This window comes from Symphalangus syndactylus, chromosome 7 (assembly GCF_028878055.3).
Source record: "Symphalangus syndactylus isolate Jambi chromosome 7, NHGRI_mSymSyn1-v2.1_pri, whole genome shotgun sequence".
In the NCBI taxonomy this organism is placed as follows: domain Eukaryota; kingdom Metazoa; phylum Chordata; class Mammalia; order Primates; family Hylobatidae; genus Symphalangus; species Symphalangus syndactylus.
In genome coordinates, this window is record NC_072429.2 from 139,528,066 (window position 1) to 139,540,133 (window position 12,068).

Below are 12,068 nucleotides of genomic sequence, written 5' to 3' on the forward strand. Positions count from 1 at the left end.
TTTTTGAGACAGAGTCTCGCTGTCACCTAGGCTGGAGTGCAGTGGTGTGATCTCAGCTCACTGCAACCTCTGCCTCCTGGGTTCAAGTGATTCTCCCACCTCAGCCTCCCGAGTAGCTGGGATTATAGGCGTGCATCACCATACCCAGCTAATGTTTGTATTTTTAGTAGGGACGGGGTTTCACCGTGTTGGCCAGGCTGGTCTCAAACTCCTGACCTCAGGTGATCCGCCTGCCTCGGCCTCCCAAAGTGCTGCGATTACAGGCATGAGCCACTGTGCCCGGCCGACATACACTGATCTGCCACCCTCATGCCTCATATCTGTGCTAAGCAGCTAGGAAAGTTTTTAAAAAAAAACTTTGTGCGTTTTACAGTAACTGATTCATCCTAGATACCTAGTACATTTCTCAATACTTACACAAAATGTTTACTTCCCTTTGTAACATGTGTATTCACATTTTAAATTCCCATAATTGAAGAAGCAATGGCCACCACCACTGCGCCAGGTACAATGCAGACACCTTCAGGCAAATCACCTCCTTTAATCCTTACCATGGGCAAGGCAGGCAGGATCCCCATCCTGCAGATGTGGTCCGAGGTGTCTGCAAGGACACCTTACAGGCAGAGCTGGGACTCACACACAGCACTCATGGCTACCAGAGCACGCAAGCCTTGCCACCAGGCCACGCTGCCTTGAACCGATACCAGCTATGCTTAAATCAAACAAAAGGAGTTGAAGGAACTAAATGCATGACAATCCACCCTCACCAGGTTCACTCAGTTCCATCTGCAGGCACAGGAACACCTGCCCACCAGTGAGGTCTGCTGGTGCCAAGCCCCGTACTAAGGGTTCCCTAAACTCCACCTCAACGCATGATGCCACTCACCCTACACTGCCTGAGCACCTCCTACTCCTGCACTCAGGGCGCTCGTGTTCAGAATAGGGCAGGGAGGAAAACCACCACCATCTCCCAGAATGGGCAGGCAGGCCACTGGCAGCACTCGGGTTGGCCGCAGGGGGCATGCCAGTTAAGGGGACAGGAGAGAAATAACTCAGTCGGAACAATTTTCTGAATATTTGAAGGAAAAAAATAAGGTGAGCTCCCTCTCACATCTTATTACAAAATAAATTTCAAATAGAAACTGTAAATAGATAGTATTTTTAAATGGAACAAAAACATCCACAGAAATATTTTAAAATTTAATAACCTTTTATAGTTTTGGGGTGGGAATGCTCTTTCTGGGATTACAGGCGTGAGCCACTGCGCCCAGCCCTCTTTCTTAGAACCAAAAAGAGGTTGCAAAAGATGGTTTTTGGCTGGGTGTGGTGTCTCACACCTGTAATCCCAGCACTTTGGGAGGCCGGGGCAGGTGGATCACTTGAGGCCAGGAGTTCAAGACTAGCCTGGGAAACATGGCGAAATCCTATCTGTACAAAAAAAAAAAAACAAAAAAAAACAAATAGAACATTAGCCGGTCATGGTGGCATGCATCCGTAGTCCCAGCTACTTGGGGCTGCTGAGATGGGAGGATCACTTGAGCCTGGGGAGGTCAAGGCTGCAGTGATCCGAGATCATGCCACTGCACTCCAGCCTGGCTGACACAGTGAGACACCATCTCGAGGGAAAGAAAAAAACTGTGTGTGTGTGTGTGTGTGTGTATTTCTCTAACTGCATGACCAACTGGGAAATTTTTATGACATCATAAATACACAAACCTAAAGGTATAAATGTACATATACAGAGTTTATATAAATTAATGAAATAAAAAACTCCAACAGGAAATGGTGAGGGATATGACTGGATAGTGCATATGAGAAAAAATGGCCACTCCCATCCATGTGGGGAGATTTCAAGTTTGTTTCAGAAGCCTTTTAAAATTACAAGCCTTTTGATCTGGTAATTCAACATCTAGGCATTTGTCCTAAGGAAATACTCAGGCGTCTACACATGAAAAGACTGAGAAGGACTGAAAGGTCCATCAGTAGAAAATGGGTTAAATGAACTGTGAGGAGAGTTCAGTGACACTGCTTCTCCATCAATTACACAGGAAGAGCTCCGTGTGTTGGTAAGTGGGAAAAAGCTTCAGAATGGTGTTTGATGCAATCCCATCTGTCCTATATTATACACACATACACGTTTGGGGTATGAAAGGGAAAACTTACAGAAGAATTATAAAACAAAATATTTATCGTGATTATTCCTGAGTGGTCAAGCTATAGTCTTTCTACTCTTCTTTATGCTTCTATTTATTCATTTTATATCTTATTTTATTTATTTTTTTATTTTATGAGACAGAGTCTCACTCTGTTTCCGAAGCTGAAGTGCAGTGGTGCGATCATAGGGCTCAAGTGATTCCTCCTGTCCCAGCCTCCCGAATAGCTGGGACTACAGGCGTGTGCCACCATGCCAGGCTATCTATATATAATATAATATAATATAATATAATATAATATAATATAACATAAATATAATATATAATATAATATAAATATAATATATAATATACTATATATTATATATACAATATATTATATATAATATACTATATATTATATATATATATACAATATATTATATATAATATACTATATATTATATATATATACAATATATTATATATATATAATATACTATATATATAATATATATAATATACTATATATATATATATATAATATATATAATATACACACACACACACACACACATATTGTAGAGATGGAGCCCTCCTGTGTTGTCCAGGCTGGTCTCAAACTCTCGGGTTCAAGCGATCCTCCTGCGTCGGCCTCCCAAAGTGTTGGGATTACAGGCGTGAGCCACTGCACGTGGCTGTGCTTCTGTATTTTTTTAAGGTTTATTATATTTGTTATTTAAAACTAAATTATTAAAAAAAATGAACAAACTCTGGGATGAGGATGAGTGTTGGATACATCATTCTATTTTTCTCTGACATATCCCTAAGTTAAAGAAAACAGAAGCTGGCTGGGTGTGGTGGCTCACGCCTGTAATCCCAACACTTTGGGAGGCAGAGGCGGGCAGACCATCTGAGGTCGGGAGTTCGATACCAGCCTGACCAACATGGTAAAACCCCATCTCTACTAAAAATACAAAATTAGCCAGGCGTGGTGGCGCATGCCTGTAATTCCAGCTACTCAGGAGGCTGAGGCAGGATAATCGCTTGAACCCTGGAGGCTTGATAAACCCTTGAACCCTGGAAGTTGTGGTGAGCCGAGATGGCACCATTGCACTCCAGCCTGGGCAACAAGAGCAAAACTCCATCTCAAAAAACAAACAAACAGAAAATAGAAGCTTAAGATGTAAGCACAGATAGTCATTACGCCATTTAACAGATGCCCAGAGAGATTTAAAAAGTACCCAATGCAAGATCTGCAGTGAGCCTATTTTCCCAGCATAGTCTCACAGATGAACAAAGTGGTATCGACAGGTGAGGCAGCACGTCCGGGTCACATGCAGGCTGGGAGGAGTCAGTGGAGCAGCAGGGGAGAGGCAAGTGGCCGGGGTGGGGGATGAGCCCACATCATTGCATGGCTGCTGTGTCGTCATGACCGCTGTCTCATCCTGCGAGACACAGCCCTGTCCGGGAGAACTCCCCTGGTGCCCACCAGCCCGGGGAGACCTGCCTGAGGGTGCCAGCCAGCCAGGATGCAGACTGTTCTACACCGTTGCTGGTGAACATGTTGTATGAAATAGAAGACTAAAGCCACAATGTGCGTTGTACATCATGGTTAAAGGGAACTCACAGAGGAATTGTATAGAAGAAAAAAAAACTCAGCAGAAGAGCTGTTTCGTTCATTTATAACCACGCCCCTGCACTGTGTCCCAGCTCTGGCAGGGACATTCCCTCCCTCTTCACACTTGCTGGGCTAAATCATCTGCAGAGGTGGCAGGAAAACCGCCTCATTTACATACACCCTTTCCGGCAAGCACAGCCAGGGATTCCAATTCCCAGAGCCTCCCAGGCTCTCCAGTGCCAACGCAGCGCAGCACGGATGCAGGGCGGTGTGGGGAGCGGTGGCACAAGGTGCTCACACCCAGCTGGAGTTGAAGTCTGGCGGACATTACTTTCTCTGACTCCGTTTCTAGCAGCAGCTACGGACACCGACGGGGGCTGGGCGGGGCCACCCCTGGCCTCCCTGCCTGAGTGGGGGCCTTTTCCTGGGGGACGGCCTCCTGGATTAAAGCCTGAATCTCGACGATGGAAGGAGAAATAAATGAGCATTCAGAAATCTCAGGCTCACTCCTGTCAGCTTCAGCCTGATCTACAGGATTAGCTTGTGAGGCCTAATTTTAAGAGAAAAGGAATCAAGAAAAAAAAAAAAAAGACATCAAAAATGAAAAACTGCCATCTGAGTTCCGTCCCACAGGGCTACTAACACATCTTAGCCTTTCTGCCTGTCTTGAAAAGAATAAATGTCTATTTTTATCAGCGGGGCAGCAAAATCCATCAACATCTCCTGCTCATCTGCTGAAACGCACACGCCTGTTCCACTCATCACCGGGCTGTTGCGTCATCTGCCACCTGGGAGGACCAAGAGATGACCCTGCCCGCCAGGGGCCTCACAGCAGATGCCAGTGCCAGTGCCAGCGGATGCTTGGCGGGGCCCCGTGCTGGGCTGCAGGGCGCACGGCTCTCCTTTCTGGGTGCCAGGTCCAACACTGAGCTTACTATTGTACAAGATCTAACCCAGGAGGGTGAGGAAGGAGGAGATGACACAGGACAGCAAGAGGGACTGGGGTCCCACACAGCAGCTCAGCCACTGCCGACCTCCGGGTCAGGAAACAAGACACCCACAAGAGCATCCACGACCCGTATGGGAAGATGTCTGAACCCCGAGACGGCGTGTTCTGTGCTGGAGGACCACTTCCAGGGCTGCATTCAGGTGTTCTGAAGCCACAGCACCAAAAACAATTCTCTTCGGCAAAGGCAGCAGGACCCAACAGGAAGCAGACGTTTGCGTTCCATTACTTGAGGAGAACCAAATGCTGCTGACATTTCTACCCGGAGAGACTCTGCATCTCTCCTGCTTCGCAACCATCTTTCCTACGGTTTTACCAGGAGAATGCCTAGCCCTTCTCCAACCTGTGCCAGGCCTGACACTCAGCTCCTCTGGGAGTGCCTCCATTTCCCTGTGCGTACAAGCCCACGGTGCGGTAGCACCGCCGGTCTACTCTACGCGCGGCAGCACCGCACCCCGGAGCCGCGGCTCCTCCTCCCGCTTGCGCGACAGCCCTGGTGCCGAGCCCTGTCTGAGCCCCACCAGGAGAAAGTGCGTGCTGGCTGCTCTCCGCCTGCTCTGGGACTCTGGCCTGCTGCTTCCTCTGCCTGCCACCCCCCAACCCCTTTTCCTCCTCTGAAAGCTGGAGCTACACCTGCCCCAACAGGGCAGAATTACCTTAAATGGCACAAGACAACTGCACAGCAGAGCCACCTCTTCTCCAAAGTTTTCAGGGCCCAAACCCAGACACCTCCTTGCAGGACTCATGGCTACCGTGGGCTCGCACCACCAGCCTCCCCATGCCTCTGCTTTTGCTCAATCTGCTCAATGACAGAAACGCGACAACAGAGGCAACTTTCTCCAAACCCAGCTCTCCCTCCTTGAGGCTCCCATCCTGCTGCTCACGCTGAGGCCACTCTATGCTGCCCTCCGGAGCTCACAGGCAGACCTGGAGCCCAGTGAGGACAGGGTCGGCCTCCTCATCTTGCCACCACTCACGAAGCCCAGCAGTGTTAAAATCTGGCAGGATGCACCCGTTCGGGAAGCAGTCCCCAGAGCAGAATCGTCACCACATCTGAATAGCTTCTGCCATCCCACCGACAGGCCGGCATCTAAAAGAGATGTGCGCTGAGCGTCCGTTATGTGGTGGCGCCGCTGCGGTTTCTTAACCAGAAGGCAGAATCCTGTGACCAGGATTATCACCTGCTCGTTTCATACATGAGACGGGGGAAGCCAAAGTAACCACTCAGGCCACAGCAGAAAGACGTGTGCTGGAATCTGAAACAAAGTCTGTTGGATTCCAAGGGCTCCACATCTTTTGTGATGATGAAGACGAAGCCTGCCCAAGAGCAGCCAGAGCTGAAAGAAGAAAAAGCAGGAGGGCCTGTGAATGCCCCCAACCCCCTAAAACCTGCAGCTCCGGGTCTGACACTCCCAGATTTGCGTTTTGAATTTACACTACCTATAGGGTCCAGGCCACCACCTAAGCGAGAAATTTAACACACTCATCCGGGGTGCTCAAAGCCATTTCTCTAAATGAGGTGCCTGGTGTGCGGACATCCCTTATATGATCTACATCTTTTCACCTGTCTGGAAATCAAGACTCTCTCATGATTTTTTGGTTTGTTTGTTTTTCCCCGAGACAAGGTTCTCAGTCTGTCTCCCAGGCTAGAGTACAGTGGCGCAATCTCGGCTCACTGTAACCGCTGCCTTCCGGGTTCAAGCGATCCTCCTGCCTTGGCCTCCAGAATAGCTGGGATTACAGGCACCCACCACCACACCAGACTAACTTTTGTATTTTTCGCAGAGATGGGGGTTTCACCGTGTTGGCCAAGTTGGTCTTGAAACCTTGACCTCAAGTGATCTGGATCTCTCGGCCTCCCAAAGTGCTGCGATTACAGGCATGAGCCACCGTGCCCTGCCCTCTCATGATTTAAAAGGCAAATGGACACAAAGACACATGCAGACGACGTGATGGCCTCTGTGAAGATGAGACGGCTTGGCAGGCACACTGTGAGAGCCAGAAAGAATCCAGCCAGCTTGCTGAACCACAACGCGTTCGTATGTGTGAGCAACGATTAGAAAAGTTATTTTTTTTACAAAGATGTCATTTACAAACAACAAATGCTGTAAGGCACAAAAGTGGGACAGGTATGAAGTCTACTTGAAAGACGCGTCGTTTAATGACTCCTGCACTTGGCGAGGCCTCTGCTTCCCAGCCTTGTTAACTGTGGCCTCTGTTCAGACTCCTGCAGCACATGGAGGAGTCAGCGCCATGGGGTCCAAAGATCCAAAACACAGGCCAGGCACGGTGGCTCACGCCTGTAATCCCAGCACTTTGGGAGGCTGAGGCGGGCAGATCACCTGAGGTCGGGAGTTCGAGACCAGCCTGACCAACATGGAGAAATACCATCTCTGCTAAAAATACAAAATTAGCTGGGTGTGGTGGTGCATGCCTGTAATCCCAGCTACTCGGGAGGCTGAGGCAGGAGAATTGCTTGAACCCGGAAGGCAGTGGTTGCAGTGAGCCGAGATTGCGCCACCGCACTCCAGCCTGGGCAACAAGAGCGAAACTCCCTGTCAAAAAAAAAAAAAAAAAAAATTCCAAAACACACTCTGTTTTCCCATTCGGAGGAGAATTACATCCTTCTGGAAAGAGGCCTCCATGTCTGCTGGTGCCACGTCCATCCTATGTCCCCTCTCTCTGCTCTGCCTCCTTCAAACCCCTGTGAGTGGGTCACCAAGACCCCGTAGGATTGACGGGGAGTCAGAGGTTGCAGTGAGCCGAGATCACACCACTGCACACCAGCCTGGGCGACAGAGTAAGGCTCCGTCTCAAAAACAAACAAACAAACAAAAAAAAAAGAATTCAAATTGTGTCTAGAATCTGTCAACTTCACCTCCACCATTTGCATGCAGGCCAGAGCCATCAGCTTCTCCCAGCTGGATCACTTCACAGTACCTACCAGGACCCCCTGCGTCCACACAGCAGCCAGTGATACCAGGAAGGGCGAGTGGGTCATCCCTCCACTCTCAAGTCTCCCAGTGGCATCTCATCTGCACCTGGAGACAACCGGGTTCCCACGGGTTCCGAGGCTCTCCGGCCACAAGGCACTCAACGCACTCCTGCCCCAGGGCCTTTGCACTTCCTGTCTACTCTTTCCTCAAATCCCTGCGGTTTGCTCACCCACTCACCTCCTTCAGGTCTTTGTTCAATGTCACCTCCTTGGAGACTGCTGACTGGCTTGTTAAAAACGGTGCATGCCCCCAGCAGCTCCCCCCCACTGTGCTCGCCTCCACAGTGCTTCCCACCTGGCACACTACCTCTCCGGTCCTCCCTGCACTAGGCACACCCCAAAGAGAAATGTCTCTGTTTCTGCCCCCTGGTCTATCCCAGGGCTTAGAATCTTGACTGGCAAGGGCCGGGCGTGGTGGCTCACACTTGTAATCCCAGCACTTTGGGAGGCCGAGGCGGGCAGATCACGAGGTCAGGAGATCGAGACCACAGTGAAACCCCGTCTCTACTAAAAATAAAAAAAAATTAGCCGGGCGTGGTGGCGGGCGCCTGTAGTCCCAGCTACTCGGAGAGGCTGAGGCAGGAGAATGGCGTGAACCGGGAGGCGGAGCTTGCAGTGAGCTGAGATCGCGCCACTGCACTCCAGCCTGGGCGACAGAGCGAGATTCCGTCTCGGAAAAAAAAAAAAAAAAGAATCATGCCTGGCAAGTGCTAGGCTGATGGATGTGAACCATATGGTGAATGGTCTCCAGGTAGGTTCTGATTTTCCCTTCGCTCCCCAACCATGGCAGTCCGGGCTGTCTGCCCCAGCCTGGTTGCTTCTTTTTCTGGAGCAACAGAGCATGCGTCTGCCAGCTACAGTCGTCTCTTCGTGTTTGCCTAGAACCTGAACACATCCTCCCATCTACCTTGTATCAGCTCTAGATTACTTACGATACCTAAAACAAACGCTATGTAAATAGTTATTCTACTGTACTTTAAAATTTTAGAATTTTTTTTATTGCTTTTTCCCCCCAAATATTTTCTACCCCTAGGTAAGGTACCCTGCTTTGGTGGGTTTACATGATAGGAAGGTCAGCGGCGGGCCAGCACACAGAAACCTCACAGCCTCCTCCTCCACCGTCTTTCCCCTTTGGGTTGAAGATGCCCTGCAGCCTGAATCCCTGAATAGCTGCATGGAGCAGAGCAGCTAAGCCCACACAGCCCTGGAAATTTACATGAAGGAAAAATAAGCTTCTACAGGGCTTGGATTCCTGCAAGAGCCACTGCGTTTGCATCTATTTGTTTCAAGAACTTCATCCATCACAATGATCACATCCCTCCCTCCCTAGTCACTATGTTTTCCACATGAACACATGAGGGTCCTTGTTTTTTAACAGAGTAGAATAGATGTTAAAAATAAATATCATGGGAAAATTTAGCCTCTATTGATGTTATCTCTTCTGTGACATTTTCCTACTACATGTCAAAATATCCCCAGCCTACATAGCTATAAGGTCATGTTGGCAACACTGTCATTATAAAGGGAAAAAACTGTCCTCTCCCCAGTGATATATTTAGAAATCCAGCATTTCGACTCAACATTTCCTTAGGTATAAGACTACTCCCACATTTATCTTAAATTACAATCACCGTACATTGTGAAAAGAAGTACTGTTCCAATGTTAATAAAACAGAGCACATGTGAAACAGTAAACTGTACATCACGGTGGCGTTAGAAAACCGTCAGAACAGACTCCGTGAAATAAGCTTTAGCTTTAAGTAAAATCTCCCTGTAAGCTTCAGCAGGTTTCTGCAGCCCATCCCTGTGGCTCAGGCTAATTCAATTGCATGGAGATTCAACTTTAATTCCCCGCACTTGGAATGAATACAGCTCCCTGAGGGATACTTAAAAGCAAATTTAACAAATGACAGAAATCAGAAAATTTCCCCAATTTGTCCAACCAGCTACTTGAAATGTCAATTCTAAACACTGGCATCCCGGAGAGGTACCATTTTTTTCCTAGTCAGAATAATTAATTAGGAGTAAATTGCTGAAAATCAAGCAGACAAAACATCCAGGAGTGTTTTCTTCTTTGATCAATTCCTTCCTGAAGAGAGACGAGCTCACAATTTAAAACAAATCGAAACGGTGTTCTACTTCCTCAGAAGACTGAAGAAAAGTTAACGACGATGCCTGCATGCATTTTGGATCACAGGCCGTGCCATGTGCAGTGTTCTGGCCGCATCTTTTATATGACATAATTATGGATTTCCTTCTATTATTTGCTATCTGAAAGGCAGGCCTGCTGCTGGCCCCAACTTCAGAGACCGGCCCAGAATTGGTGGGGGCCTCAGATGGTGCGGGTTGACTCAGGCCCCCAGGGCGGTGTGGCGGAGATTAAAGATGGGATCTAATCTGGCCCTGTGGACCTGGCTCAGCAGACGGTGGAACCCCAGATCTCATCGGGAAGTCTGTCAGCCAAAAACACACACCTCAAAGTGGAGTGCGTGGTGCCTTCAAGCTCCACACCGGGCTGTGTTTGCGGAGCTGGGATGATAAATGTGCATGGGAGGAGGGATCTAGGGCCAGGTTTTTTTCTCCTTGTTAAAATTCAGATAAATTTACCACCTTAGTCATTTTCCAGTGTACACTGAGGTGGCCTTTAGCACATCCACGTTGTTGTGTAACCAACACAACCACTCAATTCCTGGGCACCTTCGTCACCCCCAAAAGCAGCCACGTGCCCACTAAGCAGTCACACCCCGTTTCCTCCAAAGCCCAGGCCTTGGCACACGCACCTGCATTCTGTCTCAATGGCTCTGCCTGTTCTGGACATTTCCAGAGGTGGAGCCGTGCACGTGGCCCTCTGCCTGGTCCCCCTCACGTGGCCTGCTGTCCTTGAGGCTCATCCGCACTGCAGCTGTTGTCTGCGCTCCATTGGGGCCAGATTTAACAGACTCCCTCAAGAGGGGCTTGCTCCAGCCCCATGCTGCTGTGGTGGGCTGGGCTGGGGGCCTCCTTGTGTCCTCACCCTTCGCCCTGCAACTGTGCGGCCCCTTCCACAGACTGCACATCAGCCATGTGCCTTGCCTGGCAAACGGCACAGGTGTGACTGTTCCGCATCCCCCAGGGTTTGCAAAGGTGCCAGCTGCTTCTGCTGTGCCCTCTGCTGGGACTCCTGCCTCCCAGGGATGAGCTGCCCCTCCCTCAGGGTGAAGGAGCTGCATGGATTGGGCCCATCATCCAGGCCCATGAAAGGCCCCAGCCAAGGTGGCCGAGAGGCTAAGTTGGCCTCTGACCAGATGTCCCTCTGGGTCATGCAGCCCCAGAAGCCCTGGAGGCTGACACAGTAGGAAATGCTGCTGTAGGCCGCAAGACCTTGAGGTGCACCAGGGAAACAACGCAATGGAGCAGTTATTTTCTCAAACTCATCAGAATGAGCGCAGCGTGCTGTGTACTGTCGGAAAGTTAGAAGCACCATGCTGGTCTCTGCTCAGTGGCACCTTTCGTCCAGCTGGGAGTTCATGTTCAAGAACTTGAAAATTACGTAAGCAAAAATGCTTAGGTATGTTGAAATTAACAGCTAATTATGTGTACAAATACCGATTCAAACAAAGCAACAATAAAAAGGCATTTTTGGCCAGGCGCAGTGGCCCACGCCTGTAATCCCAGCACTTTGGGAGGCCAAGGTGGGCGGATCACGAGGTCAGGAGTTCAAGACCAGCCTGGCCAACATGGTGAAACCTCATCTCTACTAAAAATACAAAAATTAGGCCGGGTGTGGTGGCTCATGCCTGTAATCCCAGCACTTTGTGAGGTTGAGACGGGTGGATCATGAGGTCAGGAGATCGAGACCATACCGGCCAACACGGTGAAACCTCGTCTCTACTAAAAATACAAAAAAATTAGCCGGGCGTGGTGGCGGGTGCCTATAGTCCCAGCTACACAGGAGGCTGAGACAGGAGAATGGAGTGAACCTGGGAGGCGGAGCTTGCAGTGAGCCGAGATCATGCCACTGCACTCCAGCCTGGGCAACAGAGCGAGACTCCGTCTCAAAAAAAAGGCATTTTCAAGACAACTAGGAAAACCCGTGACTGTATTTGGTGCCATCAAGGAATGATCATTTATCATGGGTCATAGAACTGTGATTCAGTTTTTTAAAAGACTCCTCGTCTTTCAGAGATATACACTTAAGTATCTCTGCATAAATGTGCAATATGTGGGATTTGCTTCAAAATATTCAGGTAAGGAGATAAGACTGGCTATGGCGGATATGTTAGACTTTCTCTCCTTTCATACATATTTGAAATTTAGAAGTTTTTTTTTTCTCCT

The 12,068-nt window shown here is 49.0% G+C and overlaps 1 protein-coding gene across 9 annotated transcripts in view; it reads right to left on the bottom strand.

Annotated features, from left to right (window-relative positions):
- The window catches only part of AGO2 (argonaute RISC catalytic component 2), a 118,601-nt gene that overhangs the window by 76,667 nt on the left and 29,866 nt on the right, over positions 1-12,068 (bottom strand). Inside the window, exon 1 of one of the 9 annotated variants that reach the window (XM_055287396.2) lies at positions 5,772-5,878. The exons of 7 other annotated variants lie outside the window; for them this stretch is intronic. The gene's annotated coding sequence lies outside the window, so the exon portion shown is untranslated. Of the gene's footprint in view, positions 1-3,376; positions 3,498-5,771; positions 5,879-12,068 lie in introns of those variants that run through there. One more of the 9 variants, XM_055287395.2, reaches the window with a different exon arrangement.